Source organism: Pseudorca crassidens, chromosome 7 (genome assembly GCF_039906515.1).
Source record: "Pseudorca crassidens isolate mPseCra1 chromosome 7, mPseCra1.hap1, whole genome shotgun sequence".
Taxonomy (NCBI): domain Eukaryota; kingdom Metazoa; phylum Chordata; class Mammalia; order Artiodactyla; family Delphinidae; genus Pseudorca; species Pseudorca crassidens.
This window is the reverse complement of record NC_090302.1, coordinates 81,507,180-81,523,237: the sequence shown is the minus strand read 5'-3', so window position 1 is coordinate 81,523,237 and position 16,058 is coordinate 81,507,180. Positions and strand designations below refer to the sequence as shown.

General features: G+C 37.4%; 1 protein-coding gene and 1 long non-coding RNA gene across 9 annotated transcripts in view; one reads left to right on the top strand and one right to left on the bottom strand.

The window, feature by feature from the left end:
- Positions 1-16,058, bottom strand: part of LOC137227979 (uncharacterized) — a 128,869-nt gene that overhangs the window by 2,823 nt on the left and 109,988 nt on the right. For 4 of the 5 annotated variants that reach the window (XR_010945093.1, XR_010945092.1, XR_010945094.1 and 1 more), the window contains one exon: positions 2,159-3,011. The exons of the other annotated variant lie outside the window; for it this stretch is intronic. This is a non-coding gene — a long non-coding RNA (uncharacterized lncRNA). Of the gene's footprint in view, positions 1-2,158; positions 3,012-16,058 lie in introns of those variants that run through there. 5 annotated transcript variants of the gene reach the window in all.
- The window catches only part of FRMD3 (FERM domain containing 3), a 315,727-nt gene that overhangs the window by 291,209 nt on the left and 8,460 nt on the right, over positions 1-16,058 (top strand). The gene's annotated exons all lie outside the window — the stretch shown is intronic.

Genomic DNA, 16,058 nt, shown 5'->3' with positions numbered 1-16,058 from the left:
TTAAGCAGAGTTTCCTGTGCTGTACAGTAGGTCCTTGTTGTTTATCTATTTTATATATAGTAGTTTGTACCTGCTAATCCCAAACTCCTAATTTATCCCTCCCCCCCTCCTTCCCCCTCTGGTAACCATAAGTTTATTTTTGAAGTCTGTGAGTCTGTTTCTGTTTTGTAAATAAGTTCATTTGTATCATTTTTTTAAGATTCCACATATAAGCCATATCATATGATATTTGTCTTTCTCTGTCTGCCTTACCTCACTTAGTAAGATAATCTCTAGTTCCATCCATGTTGCTACAAATGGCTTTATGGCTGAGTAATATTCTTTTATATGGCTGAGTAATATTCCATTGTATATATGTACCGCATCTTCTTTATTCATAAATTGGTCGATGGAAGTTATTAAGAACTAAAGTCTCATAAGTGGCAGAACTGGGTTGTCCAGCCTTTGTCTGGTCTACTTTCCACTCTATCCCACTAAAAATTTGAGCCTAGAGATGAGGGGAAAAGTATTATGAAACTCCAGCACATCTAATGCTACTGGTTAGAAAAACTATGACAGGGAAGAAAGCATTTATTTCCCTGCCTAACTCCTCCTTTCCAGAAACATAAGAGAATACTTCTGTTGTTGAGATCCAAGTACTGGAATACTTGGGCAACTTTGAAACATCAGTAATGTAGCTGATTTTATCACAGCATTTATCTAGTAGCATTTGTAGACTAGCAGCCTATAGGCCTAAAAATACCCACAGGCTCTTTTTGTATGGACTGCACAGATTATTTTTTTAATTTGAATTTTAAAGCTTTCAGATGGAGCTCAATACGGTCAGTTTTCCCCGGTCACCACCACTCCCTACTGTCCCATACCTGGCCTGCACTCATTCACATCAGGCACCTGCCTGGCCTGTAGAGGCACTCGCTTTTGTGACCCTGAATTAATGACCATGATTATGACTCTCCCAGAAGCCACTATTTCACCTTGCTAGCACTCTATTTTTCCTTCTTAGATCCTGGATTTCTCAGAAGAAAAATAAATTTGGGAAGGGGGATAGGGAGTACTGGGGAGATGGGCTGAAATTTTACATAATGTAACTGAGAAGGTGATATTTGTTTAGCAACCTGCAAAGAGGGACAGAGTGTGAACCTGTCTGAAGGCAGAGTGCTCCAAGCAGAGAGAACAGCAAGAGAGAGCTTAACTGGCATGTTTGAGGGACAGCCAGGCTTCTGTGGCTGGAGTGGCATGAACAAGGGGGAGGGTCCTAGCAGAACAAGGTCAGAGAGGTTAGGAGAGTAGACATCCCTGCAAGGACTTGGTTTATACTCTGAGGAAGATGAAAAACCGCTAGAGGACATTGAGCAGATGAGTGGCATGATCCATGTTATGTTTTCAAAGGATGACTCCAGCTGCCGTGTTGACAATGACCCTTACATAGGCAAGGGCTAGAGCAGGGGGACCAGATGAGATGCTGCTGCAGTAATGTAAGTGAGAAAGACGGAGGCTTAGACCAGGTTGGTAGCGGTGGACGTAGTAGGAAGTGGTCCGATTCTGAGTGTGCTTTGAAGGTAGAGACATAGAAGTTGCTGATGGGTCCATAGTGAGAGTGAACAGAGGAAAGTCAAGGTTTTTGGTCTGAGCAACTGGAAGAATGGAGTTGCTGTCAACAAAATACTGCAGTCTGTAAACTTGAGGTTTCCCTTTACCTCTTATTATAGGAGAAGGATATGGAAAACAGAAGGCAGAGGGAGAATAGGTTGCGTATTAGGAAAAGGAGACTTAAGGAGGAAAGGCCATTTACATGAGAAAATGCTGTTAGGTAAGAACAAAGAGCATGGAAGATCTTTGTGACCACAGGACGGTGAAAATAGCCAAAGGGGCTGGGAGTGGTCTTTCTAGAGCAGTTATGCCACTCATAGACAATATGTTGCTTTCACTGCTTTCCCAAAGAGGAGAGTAAAATGACCTTTCTTCTTGGGGATATGGAATACGAGATATGTAAGATGTAGTATTCCAGAAAGTCATAACTCTTGTCATCTTTCCTTACACTGTGAACATTTTCTCCCTTCAGGTTTCATGGAGTATTATATGGTGGTAGAAAAATTACAGCTTGCATTTATTTTTTTAAAATTTTATTGAAGTGAAGTTCATCACATAAAATCAACCATTTTAACATGAAAAATATAGTACCATTTAGTACATTCACAGCTTTGCAACTAACACCTCTCTCTAGTTCCAAAACATTTTCATCACCCTAAAAGGAAACCTGGTACCCGTTAAGCAGACACTCCCCATTCATTTCCTCCCTCAGCCCCTGGCAACCACCAGTATGCTTCCTGTCTCTATGAATTTACCTGTTCTGGATATTTCATATGGAGATAAATGGAATTATATGTTATGTAAGCTTCTGTGTCTGTCTACTTCCACTCAGCATGTTTTTGACATTCATCCATGTTGTATCATGTCTATAATGATTGAATAATATTATTATATGGATAAACCACATTTTATCTAGTCATCCGTTTATGGACGTTTGGGTTGTTTCCAACTTTTTACTATTGGATTACTGCTGCTTTGAACATTTTTGTACAAGTATTTGTCTGAGTACTTGTTTTTAATTCTTTGGAGTATATACCTTGGAGTAGAAGTGCTGGATCGTATGGTAACTCTGTTTGACTTGAGGAACTGCCAAACTGTTTTCTGTAGCAGCTGAACCATTTTAAAATCCTATCAGCAATGTTCAAGGGTTCCAGTTTCTCCTCACCCTTAACCAACACTTGTTATGTTCAGGTTTTAAAAATTATAGCTGTGGTTTATGTCAAAAAGTGTTTTCCTCTAAGAGTTTTATAGTGTCTGGTCTTACATTTAGGTCTTTAATACATTTGGAGTCTATTTTTTGTGTATGGTGTTAGGAAGTGTTCTAATTTCATTCTTTTACATGTAGCTGTCCAGTTTTCCCAGCACCACTTATTGAAGAGGCTGTCTTTTCTCCATTGTACGTTCTTGCCTCCTTATGGAATCTTAAAAGCAAAAACAAAAACAAAAAACCATGGTACTGATGAACCTAGTTGCAGGGCAGGAATAAAGAGGTACACATAGAGAATGGACTTGAGGACATGGGGTGGGACGGCGAAGCTGGGGCAAAGTGAGAGTGGCATGGACATATATACGCTACCAAATGTAAAATAGTTGGCTGGTGGGAAGCAGCAGCATAGCACAGGGAGATCTGCTTGGTGCTTTGCGATGACCTAGAGGGGTGGGATAGGGAGGGTGGGAGGGAGGCTCAAGAGGGAGGGGATATGGGGATATATGTATGCATATGGCTGATTCGCTTTGTTGTGCAACGGAAACTAACACGGTATTGTGAAGCAATTATACTCCAGTAAAGATCTATTTAAAAAATATAGCCATTCTAGTGGGTGTGAAGTGCTATCTTATTGTGGTAACAACTAACGATGTGGAGCTTCTTTTCATGTGCTTATTGGCCCTTTGTATTTTGCTTGCGTGTTTTATGGTATCTTTCATTTAGGCTGCTCAGGACTGTCATACCAGAGCTATTAGGAAATATCTGTTGATATTTAAAAGATAAAACCAGTAATTCAGTCCTGCACATCATTTTCCCCAGTTTTATTGAGATATAATAGACATACATCACTGTATAAGTTTAAGGTATACAGCATAATGGCTTGACTTACAAATGTTGTGAAATGATTACTGCACTACCTTTAGTTAGCATCCATTATCTTATATAAATGAAACAAAAAGAAAAAAACTTTTCCTTGTGATATGGTCTCTTGGCATCTACTCTCTTAACTTTCATATATATCATATAGCAGTATTAACTATAGTTACCATGTTGTACATTATATTCCTTATACCTATTTATAACTGGAAGCTTGTACCTTTTAACTCCCTTCCTCTAATTCTCCCTCTTGCCACTCCCTGTCTCTGGTAACCACAAATCTGATTCCTTTTTCTATGAGTTTTAAAAAAGAATTAGATTCCACATGTAAGTGAGATCATACAGTGTTTGTCTTTCTCTACCTGACTTATATCATTTAGAATAATGCTTTCCACGTCCATCCATGTTGTCGCAAATGGCGGGATTTTCTCATTTTTTGGTGGCTGAATAATATTCTGGTGTGTGTGTGTTCTTTGTGTATATATGTATATATTCACAGATGAATGGACACTGAGGCTGTTTCCATGTCTTGACTATTGTAAATAATGCTGCTATGAACATGGGGGTGCAGATATCTTTTCTAGTTAGCGTTTTTGTTTCCTTTCAATATATTCTCAGAAGTGGAACTTCTGGTTCATATGCTAGTGCAAAATTTTTAACATTTACACTTGTAACTTTTTCAGGAACCTCCATACTGTTTTCTATACTGCCTGTACCAGTTTATAATCCTGCCAACAGTGCACCAGGGTACCCTTTTCTCCACATCCTTACCAGCATTTGTTATCTTTTTTTTTTTAACATCTCTATTGGAGTATAATTGCTTTAAAATGGTATGTTAGTTTCTGCTTTATAACAAAGTGAATCAGCTATACATATACATATGTCACCATATCTCTTCCCTCTTGTGTCTCCTTCCCTCCCTATCCCACCCCTCTAGGTGGTCACAAAGCACCGAGCTGACCTCCCTGTGCTATGCAGCTGCTTCCCACTAGCTGTCTATTTTACGTTTGGTAGTGTATATATGTCCATGCCACTCTCTCACTTCGTCCCAGCTTACCCTTCCCCCTCCCCGTATCCTTAAGTCCATTCTCTAGTAGGTCTGTGTCTTTATTCCCGTCTTGCCCCTAGGTTCTTCATGACCATTTTCTTTTTTTTTAGATTCCATATATATATGTTAGCATATGGTATTCGTTTTTCTCTGACTTGCTTCACTCTATATGACAGACTCTAGGTCCATCCACCTCACTACAAATAACTCAATTTTGTTTCTTTTTATGGCTGAGTAATATTCCATTGTATATATGTGCCACATCTTCTTTATCCATTCATCTGTTGATGGACACTTAGGTTGCTTCCATGTCCTGGCTATTGTAATTAGAGCTACAATGAACATTTTGGTACATGACTCTTTTTGAATTATGGTTTTCTCAGGGTATATGCCCAGTAGTGGGATTGCTGGGTCGTATGGTAGTTCTATTTTTAGTTTTTTAAGGAACCTCCATACTGTTCTCCATAGTGGCTGTTTCAAGTTACATTCCCACCAACAGTGCAAGAGGGCTCCCTTTTCTCCACACCCTCTCCAGCATTTATTGTTTGTAGATTTTTTGATGATGGCCATTCTGACCAGTGTGAGATGATATCTCATTGTAGTTTTGATTTGCATTTCCCTAATGATTAATGATGTTGAGCATTCTTTCATGTGTTTGTTGGCAATCTGTATATCTTCTTTGGAGAAGTGTCTATTTAGGTCTTCTGCCCATTTTTGGATTGGGTTGTTTTTTTGTTGTTGAGCTGCATGAGCTGCTTGTAAATTTTGGAGATTAATCATTTGTCACTTGCTTCATTTGCAAATATTTTCTCCCATTCTGAGGGCTGTCTTTTCCTCTTGTTTATGGTTTCCTTTGCTGTGCAAAAGCTTTGAAGTTTCATTAGGTCCCATTTGTTTATTTTTATTTCCATTTCTCTAGGAGGTGGGTCAAAAAGGATCTTGCTGTGATTTATGTCATAGAGTGTTCTGCCTATGTTTTCCTCTAAGAGTTTGATAGTGTCTGGGCTTACATTTAGGTCTTTAATCCATTTTGAGTTTATTTTTGTATATGGTATTAGAGAGTGTTCTGATTTCATTCTTTTACATGTAGCTGTCTTTTTATTTATTTGTTTTGTCTTTTTGATGATGACTATTCTAAAAGGCATGAAATGATATGTCATTGTGGTTTTCATTTGCATTTCTCTAATGACTAGTGATGTTGAGCCTAGTTTTGTGTACCTATTGGCCTTTCATTTATCCTGTTGAGAAAAATGTCTATTCAGGCCTTTTCCCCATTTTAAAATTGAATTATTTGGAGGTTTTTTTTTTTTTGCTATTGAGTTGTGTGTGTTCTTTATATATTTTGGATATTAACCCCTACTCAGATATGGCTTGGAAATTTTTTTCCCATTCCATAGGTTTTCACTTTATTGTTTGCTTCTTTTGCTTGCAGGAGCTTTTTAGTTTAATGTAGTCCCACTTGTTTTTGATTTGGTTGCTTGTGCTTTAGGGATCATATCCAGAAAATCATTGCCAAGACCTATGTCAAGGAGCTTTTTTTCCTATGTTTTCTTCTAGGAGTTTCATGGTTTCAGGTTCTACATTTAAGTCTTTAATCCACTGCAAGTTAATTTTTGTGAGTAGTGGAAGTTTGGGGTCTAGTTTCATTCTTTCACATGTGAATATCCTCCTGCTTTGTTCTTCTTTCTCAGAATTGCTTTGGCTATTTAGGGTCTTTTGTGGTTCCATATAAATTTCAGGATTTTTTTTTCTACTTCTGTAAAAAATTTCATTGGAATCTTGATAGGGATTGCATTGAATCTATAAATGGCTTTTGGTAGTATTGACATTTTAACAATATTAATTCTTCTAATCATGAACATGGGATACCTTTCCATTCATTTGTGTGTTCTTCAATTTCTTTCACCAGTGTCTTATAATTTTCAGCGTAGAGATCTTTCACCTCCTTGGCTAAGTTTATCCCTAAATATTTTATTGTTTTTGATGCTGTTGTAAAAAGAGATCTTTTTTTTTCAGATAATTTATTGTTACTGTATACAAACACTACTGATTTTCCTATGTTAAATTTGTATCCTGCAACTTCACTGAATTTGGCAGTTAGCTCCAATAGTCTTTTGGTGAAGTCTTTTGGATTTTCCATGTATAAAAACATGTCACCTGCAAATAGAGATAATTTTACTTCTTCCTTTCCAGTTAGGATGCCTTTTATTTATCTTTCTTGCCTGACTGCTCTGGCCAGGACTTCCAGTACTATGTTGAATAGGAGTGGTGAGAGGGAGCACCTTTGTCTTGTTCCTAATCTTAGAGGAAAAGCTTTCAATCTTTCACCATTGAGTATGATGTGAGCCATGGGCTTATCATATATGGCCTTTATTGTGTTGAGGTACATTCCTTCTATAGCTAATGTGTTGAGTTTTTATCAAATGGATGTAGAATTTTGTCAAAAGCTTTTTCTGCATCTATTAAGATGATCATATGATTTTGTTTCTTTCATTCTGTTAATTTGATATATCCCATTAATTTGTGTATGTTGAACCATCCTTGCATGCCAGCTCTAAATCCCACTTGATCACAGTAAATGATTCTTTTTTTTAACATCTTTATTGGAGTATAATTGCTTTACAATGGTGTGTTAGTTTCCGCTTTACAACAAAATGAATCAGCTGTATATATACATATGTTCCCATATCTCTTCCCTCTTGCATCTCCCTCCCTCCCACATTCCCTATCCCACCCCTCCAGGCGGTCACAAAGCAACGAGCTGATCTCCCTGTGCTATGCGGCTGCTTCCCACTAGCTATCTACAGTACATTTGGTAGTGTATATATGTCCATGCTTCTCTCTCGCTTTCTCACAGCTTACTCTTCCCCCTCCCCATATCCTCTACTCCATTCTCTAGTAGGTCTGTGTCTTTATTGCTGTTTTACCCATAGGTTCTTAATGACATTTTTTCCTAAATTCCACATATATGTGTTAGCATATGGTATTTCTCTCTCTCTTTCTGACTTACTTCACTCTGTATGACAGACTCTAGGTCTATCCACCTCATTACAAATAGCTCAATTTCGTTTCTTTTTATGGCTGAGTAATATTCTATTGTATATATGTGCCACATCTTCTTTATCCATTCATCCCATGATGGACACTTAGGTTGTTTCCATCTCCGGGCTATTGTAAATAGAGCTGCAATGAACATTTTTGTACATGACTCTTTTTGAATTATGGTTTACTCAGGGTATATGCCCAGTAGTGGGATTGCTGGGTCGTATGGTAGTTCTATTTGTAGTTCTTTAAGGAACTTCCATACTGTTCTCCACAGTGGCTGTATCAATTTACATTCCCACCAACAGTGCAAGAGGGCTCCCTTTTCTTCACACCCTCTCCAGCATTTATTGTTTATAGATTTTTTGATGATGGCCATTCTGACTGGTGTGAGATGATATCTCATTGTAGTTTTGATTTGCATTTCTCTAATGATTAGTGATGTTGAGCATTCTTTCATGTGTTTGTTGGCTGTCTGTATATCTTCTTCGGAGAAATGTCTGTATAGGTCTTCTGCCCATTTGTGGATTGGGTTGTTTGTTTTTTTGTTACTAAGCTGCATGAGCTGCTTATAAATTTTGGAGATTAATACTTTGCCAGTTGCTTCATTTGCAAATATTTTCTCCCATTCTGAGGGCTGTCTTTTCCTCTTGTTTATGGTTTCCTTTGCTGTGCAAAAGCTTTGAAGTTTCATTAGGTCCCATTTGTTTATTTTTATTTCCATTTCTCTAGGAGGTGGGTCAAAAAGGATCTTGCTGTGATTTATGTCATAGAGTATTCTGCCTATGTTTTCCTCTAAGAGTTTGATAGTTTCTGGCCTTACATTTAGGTCTTTAATCCAGTTTGAGCTTATTTTTGTGTATGGTGATAGGAAGTGATCTAATCTCGTACTTTTACATGTACCTGTCCAGTTTTCCCAGCACCACTTATTGAAGAGGCGGTCCTTTCTCCACTGTACATTCCTGCCACCTTTATCAAAGAAAAGGTGGCCATATGTGCGTGGGTTAATCTCTGGGCTTTCTATCCTGTTCCATTGATCTATCTTTCTGTTTCTGTGCCAGTACCATACTGTCTGGATTACTGTAGCTTTGTAGTATAGTCTGAAGTCAGGGAGCCTGATTCCCAGCTCCTTTTTTCGTTCTCAAGATTGCTTTGGCTATTCGGGGTCTTTTGTGTTTCCATACAAATTGTGAAATTTTTTGTTCTAGTTCTGTGAAAAATGCCAGTGGTAGTTTGATAGGGATTGCATTGAATCTGTAGATTATTTTGGTAGTAGAGTCATTTTCACAATGTTGATTCTTCCAATCCAAGAACATGGTATATCTCTCCATCTATTTTTATCATCTTTAATTTCTTTCATCAGTGTCTTATAATTTTATGCATACAGGTCTTTTGTCTCCTAGGTAGGCTTATTCCTAGATATTTTATTCTTTTTGTTGCAGTGGTAAATGGGAGTGTTTTCTTGATTTCACTTTCAGAGTTTTCATCATTAGTGTATAGGAATGCAAGAGATTTCTGTGCATTAATTTGGTATCCTGCTACTTTACCAAATTCATTGATTAGCTCTAGTAGTTTTCTGGTAGCATGTTTAGGATTCTCTGTGTATAATATCATGTCATCTGCAAATAGTGACAGCTTTACTTCTTCTTTTCCGATCTGGATTCCTCTTATTTCCTTTTCTTCTCTGATTGCTGTGGCTAAAACTTGCAAAAGTATGTTGAATAAGAGTGGTGAGAGTGGGCAACCTTGTCTTGCTCCTGATCTTAGTGGAAATGCTTTCAGATTTTCACCATTGAGGACGATGTTGGCTGTGGGTTTGTCATATATGGCATTTATTATGTTGAGGGAAGTTCCCTCTATGCCTACTTTCTGCAGGGTTTTTATCATAAATGGGTGTTGAATTTTGTTAAAAGCTTTCTCTGCATCTACTGAGATGATCATATGGTTTTCCTCCTTCAATTTGTTAATATGGTGTATCACGTTGATTGATTTGTGTATATTGAAGAATCCTTGCATTCCTGGAATAAAGCCCACTTGATCATGGTGTATGATCCGTTTAACGTGCTGCTGGATTCTCTTTGCTAGTATTTTGTTGAGGATTTTTGCATCTATGTTCATCAGTGATATTGGTCTGTAGTTTTCTTTCTTTGTGACATCCTTGTCTGGTTTTGGTATCAGGGTGATGGTGGCCTCGTAGAATGAGTTTGGGCCTGTTCCTCCCTCTGCTCTATTTTGGAAGAGTTTGAGAAGGATAGGTGTTAGCTCTTCTCTACATGTTTGATAGAATTCGCCTGTGAAGCCATCTGGTCCTGGGCTTTTGTTTGTTGGAAGATTTTTAATCACAGTTTCAATTTCAGTGCTTGTGATTGGTCTGTTCATATTTTCTATTTCTTCCTGATTCAGTCTTGGCAGGTTGTGCCTTTCTAAGAATTTGTCCATTTCTTCCAGGTTATCCATTTTATTGGCATAGAGTTGCTTGTAGTAATCTCTCATGATGTTTTGTATTTCTGCAGTGTCAGTTGTTACTTCTTTTTCATTTCTAATTCTATTGATTTGAGTCTTCTCCCTTCTTTTCTTGATGAGTCTGGCTAATGGTTTATCAATTTTGTTTATGTTCTCAAAGAACCAGCTTTTAGTTTTATTGATCTTTGCTATCATTTCCTTCCTTTCTTTTTCATTTAATTCTGATCTGTTGTTTGTGATTTCTTTCCTTCTGCTAACTTTGCGGTTTTTTGTTCTTCTTTCTCTAATTGCTTTAGGTGCAAGGCTAGGTTGTTTATTCGAGATGTTTCCTGTTTCTTAAGGTAGGACTGTATTGCTATAAACTTCCCTCTTAGAACTGCTTTTGCTGCATGCCATAGATTTTGGGTCATCGTTTTTCCATTGTCATTTGTTTCTAGGTATTTTTTTATTTCCTCTTTGATTTCTTCAGTGATCACTTCGTTATTATGTAGTGTATTGTTTAGCCTCCATGTGTTTGTATTTTTTACAGATCTTTTCCTGTAATTGATACCTAGTCTCCTAGCATTGTGGTCAGAAAAGATACTTGATACAATTTCAATTTTCTTAAATTTACCAAGGCTTGATTTGTGACCCAAGATATGATGTATCCTGGAGAATGTTCCATGAGCACTTGAGAAAAATGTGTATTTTTTTTTTGGATGGAATGTCTTATAAATATCAATTAAGTCCATCTTGTTTAATGTCTCATTTAAAGCTTGTGTTTCCTTATTTATTTTCATTTTGGATGATCTGTCCATTGGTGAAAGTGGGGTGTTAAAGTCCCCTACTATGAATGTGTTACTGTCGATTTCCCCTTTTATGGCTGTTAGTATTTGCCTTATGTATTGAGGTGCTCCTAGGTTGGGTGCATAAATATTTACAATTGTTATATCTTCTTCTTGGATTGATCCCTTGATCATTATGTAGTGTCCTTCTTTGTCTAATAGTCTTTATTTTAAAGTCTATTTTGTCTGATATGAGAATTGCTACTCCAGCTTTCTTTTGGTTTCCATTTGCATGAAATATGTTTTTCCATCCCCTTACTTTCAGTCTGTATGTGTCTCTAGGTCTGAAGTGGATCTCTTGTAGACCGCAAATATATGGGTCTTGTTTTTGTATCCAATCAGCCAATCTGTGTCTTTTGGTGGGAGCATTTAGTCCATTTACATTTAAGGTAATTATTGGTATGTATGTTCCCATTCCCGTTTTCTTAATTGTTTTGGGTTCATTATTGTAGTTCTTTTTCTTCTCTTGTGTTTCTGGCCTAGAGAAGTTCTTTTAGCAGTTGTTGTAGAGATGGTTTTGTGGTGCTGAACTCTCAGCTTTTGCTTGTCTGTAAAGGTTTTAATTTCTCCATCAAATCTGAATGAGATCCTTGCTGGGTAGAGTAATCGTGGTTGCAGGTTTTTCTCCTTCATAACTTTAAATATGTCCTGTCAGTCCCTTCTGGCTTGCAGAGTTTCTGCCTAAAGATCAGCTGTTACCCTTATGGGGATTCCCTTATGTGTTATTTGTTGTTTTTCCCTTGCTGCTTTTAATATGCTTTCTTTGTATTTAATTTTTGACAGTTTGATTAATATGTGTCTTGGCGTATTTCTCCTTGTATTTATCCTGTATGGGACTCTCTGTGCTTCTTGGACTTGATTAACTATTTCCTTTCCCATATTAGGGAAGTTTTCAACCATAATCTCTTCAAATATTTTCTCAGTCCCTTTCTTTTTCTCTTCTTCTTCTGGAACCCCTATAAATTCGAATGTTGGTGCATTTAATGTTGTCCCAGAGGTCTCTGAGACTGTCCTCAGTTCTTTTCATTCTTTTTTCTTTATTCTGCTGTGCAGTAGTTATTTCCACTATTTTATCTTCCAGGTCACTTATCCGTTCTTCTGCCTCAGTTATTCTGCTATTGATCCCATCCAGAGTATTTTTCATTTCATTTATTGTGTTGTTCATCGTTTGTTTCATCTTTTGTTCTTCTAGATCCTTGTTAAATGTTTCTTGCATTTTGTCTGTTCTATTTCCAAGATTTTGGATCATCTTTACTATCATTATTCTAAATTCTTTTTCAGGTAGACTGCCTATTTCCTCTTCATTTGTTACGTCTGGTGGGTTTTTGTCTTGATCCTTCATCTGCTGTGTGTTTTTCTGTCTTCTCATTTTGCTTATCTTTCCTGTGTTTGGGGTCTTCTTTTTGCAGGCTGCAGGTTCACAGTTCCTGTTGTTTTTAGTGTCTGTCCCCAGTGGCTAAGGTTGGTTCAGTGGGTTGTGTAGGCTTCCTGGTGGAGGGGACTAGTGCCTGTGTTCTGGTAGATGAGGCTGGATCTTGTGTTTCTGGTGGGCAGGTCCACGTCTGGTGGTGTGGTTTGGGGTGTCTGTGGACTTATTATGATTTGGGGCAGCCTCTCTGCTAATGGGTGGTGTTGTGTTCCTGTCCTGCTAGTTGTTTGGCATAGGATGTCCAGCACTGTAGCTTGCTGGTTGTTGAGTGAAGCTGGGTACTGGTGTTGAGATGGAGATCTCTGGGAGATTTTTGCCATTTAATATTATGTGGAGCTGGGAGGTCTCTTGTGGACCAGTGTCCTGAAGTTGGCTCTCCCACCTCAGAGGCACAGCACTAACTCCTGGCTGCAACACCAAGAGCCTTTCATCCACACGGCTTTTGGGAGGTCTGAGGTCTTCTGCCAGCGTTCAGTAGGTGTTCTGTAGGAGTTGTTCCACGTGTAGATGTATTTCTGGTGTATCTGTGGGGAGGAAGGTGATCTCTGCATCTTACTCTTCCGCCATCTTCCCGGAAGTCTAGTAAATGATTCTTTTAATGTGCTGCTGGATTTAGTTTTCTAGTATTAAGAATTTCTGCATCTATACTCATCAGGCATGTTGGTCTGTAGTTTTCTAATAGTGTCCTTTCTGGCTTTGGTATCAGGGTAATGCTGGCCTCACAAAATAAGACTGGGAGTGTTCCCTCCACTTTGATATTTTCGGAAGAGTTGAGAAGGATTGGTGTTAATTCTTTAAAATTCACCAGTGAAGCCATCCGGTCCTTGGCTTTTCTTCACTGGGAGATTTTTGATTACCAGTTCAATCTCCTTACTAGTAATTAGTTGATTCAGACTTTCTATTTCTTCTTGTTTCAGTCTTGGTAGTTTGTATGTTTCTGAGAATTTTTCCATTTTCTCTAGGTTGTCCAGTTTGTTGGTGTATATTTGTTCATAGTAGCCTTTTATGATCCTTTGTATTTCTGTGGTATCAGTTGTAATGTTTCTTCATTTATAATTTTGTTAATTTGCGTCCTCTCTTTTTTCCTTGGTTAGTCTAGCTAAAATTTTGTCAATTCTGTTTATCTTTTCAAAGAACCAACTCTTAGTTTGGTTAATCTTTCCTATTTTCCTGTTCTCTATTTTATTTCTGCTCTAATCTTTAGTTTTTCCTTTCTTCTGCTAACTTTGGGCTCAGTTTGACCACCATTTTCTAGTTCCTTAAGGCATAGAGTTAGGGTTTTTTATCTTTCTTGCTTCTTAATGTAGGCATTTATTGCTATGAAGTTCCCTCTTAGAACTGCTTTTGCTGCATCCCATAAGTTTTGGTATGTTGTATCTCCATTTTTGTTTCTCAAGATACTTTATTTCCTTGTTAATTTCTTCTTGAATCCATTGGTTCAGGAGATTGTTTAATTTCCATTATGCATGAACTTTCCAGTTTTTCTCTTACTGATTTCTAGTTTCACACCATTGTGGTCAGAGAACGTACTCAGTATTATTTCAATCTTCTTAAATTTGCTAAGATTTATTTTATGGCCTAACATATGGTCTTTCCTAGAAAATGTTCCACGTGCACTTGAGAAGAATGTATATTTTGCTGTTGGCAGATAGAATGTTCTCTATATGTCTGTTAGATCTATTTGATCACAGTGTTGCTCAAATCTGCTGTTTCCTTATTGATTCTCTGTCTGGATGATCTGTTCATTGTTGTGAGTGGAGTATTCAAGTCCCCACTGTTATTGTATTGCTGTTTATGTCTCCTTTTAGCTGGGTTAGATTTTGATTTATGTATTTGGGGGCACCAATGTTGGGCACATAAATATTTACAATTGTATCTTTTTGATGTAGTGACTCCTTTATCATTACCTTCTTTGTATATTTTTACCATTTTTAGTTTACAGTCTTTCTTTTTTTTTTAACATCTTTAGTGGAGTATAGTTGCTTTACAGTGGCGTGTGTTAGTTTCTGCTTTATAACAAAGTCAATCAATCAGTTATACATATACATATGGCCCCATATCTCTTCCCTCTTTCATCTCCCTCCCTCCCACCCTCTCTATCCCACCCCTCTAGGCAGTCACAAAGCACTGAGCTGATCTCCCTGTGCTATGCGGCTGCTTCCCACTAGCTATCTGTTTTACGTTTGGTAGTGTATGTATGTCCATGCCACTCTCTCTTTGTCCCAGCTTACCCTTCCCCCTCCCTGTATCAAGTCCATTCTCTATTTTGTCTGATGTAAGTATTGCTACCTCTGCTTTTTTTTTTTTGCCATTTGCTTGAAATATAGTTTTCCATCCCTTCACTCTCAGTCTATGTGTGTCTTTATGTCTAAAGTGAGTTTCCTGTAGGCAGCATATCATTGGATGTTGTTTTTTAATTTATTCAGCCATTCTATGTCTTTTGATTGGAAAATGTAATCCATTTATGTTTAAATTATTAATTTAAAAAAAAGAGCTTACGATTGCCATTTTTTTACTTACTGTCTGGCTGTTTTGTAGATCCATTGTTCCTTGTTTCTTACCGTGCTGTTTCTTATTTTGATGTTTTGTGGTATCAGTATGCTTTGACTTCCTTATCATGTTCCTTTTGTAATTACTACAGGTTTTTCCCTTGTGGTTACCGTGAAGCTTACATAAAAAAAAATATCTTAAAATTGTAACACTCCAGTTTAAGCTAATAACAACTTAACTTCAATACAATCCCTGAGCTTTACACTTTTACTTCTCCTCCCCCTCACATTTTAGGTTATTGATATTACAACTTGCTTTTGTTATTGTATAACTAATAACAGATTATTGTAGGTATGGTTATTTTTACATTTGTTTTTTAACTTGTAAACTAGATTTGTAAGTGAATTGAGCACCAGCATTACCGTACAGAATCTAACTTTGACTATAATACCAGTGAGTTTTACACTGCCTTCTTACTTTTTATGATGTTAATTAGTGTCCTTTCCACTTAACAGACTCCCTTTAGCATTTCTTGTAAGGTAGGTCTAATGGTGATGAATTCCTTCAGTTTTTGTTTGGGAAAGTCTTTATCCCTCCATGTCTGAAGGACAGCTTCGCCAGGTATAGCATTCTTGGTTGACAGTTTCTTTCTTTCAAAATTTTGAATATGTCATGCTATTAGCTTCTGGCCTGAAAAGTTTCTGTTGAGAAATCTGCCAGTAGTCTTATGGGTGCACCCTTACATTAACTTTTTTCTCTTGCTGGTTTTAAAATTCTTTTGTCTTTGACTCTTGACAATTTATATTTATGTCTCAGTAGAGCCCTTTTTGAGTTCAACCTATTTGGGATCCTTTGGGCCTCTTGATGTCTATTTCTCTTCCCAGGTTTGGGAAGTTTTCAGCCATTACTGTCTTTCTTTAATATATTTTCTGTCCTTTTTCTCTTCTCTTTTTGGAATTCCTTTAATACTAATATTGTTTCTTTTCATTGTGTCCTGTTAAGTCCTATGGGCTGAGGCTGGCTTCACTTTTTTTCATTCTTTTTTCTTTTTGCTTCTCTGACTGGATAATTTCAAATATCCTATCTTCC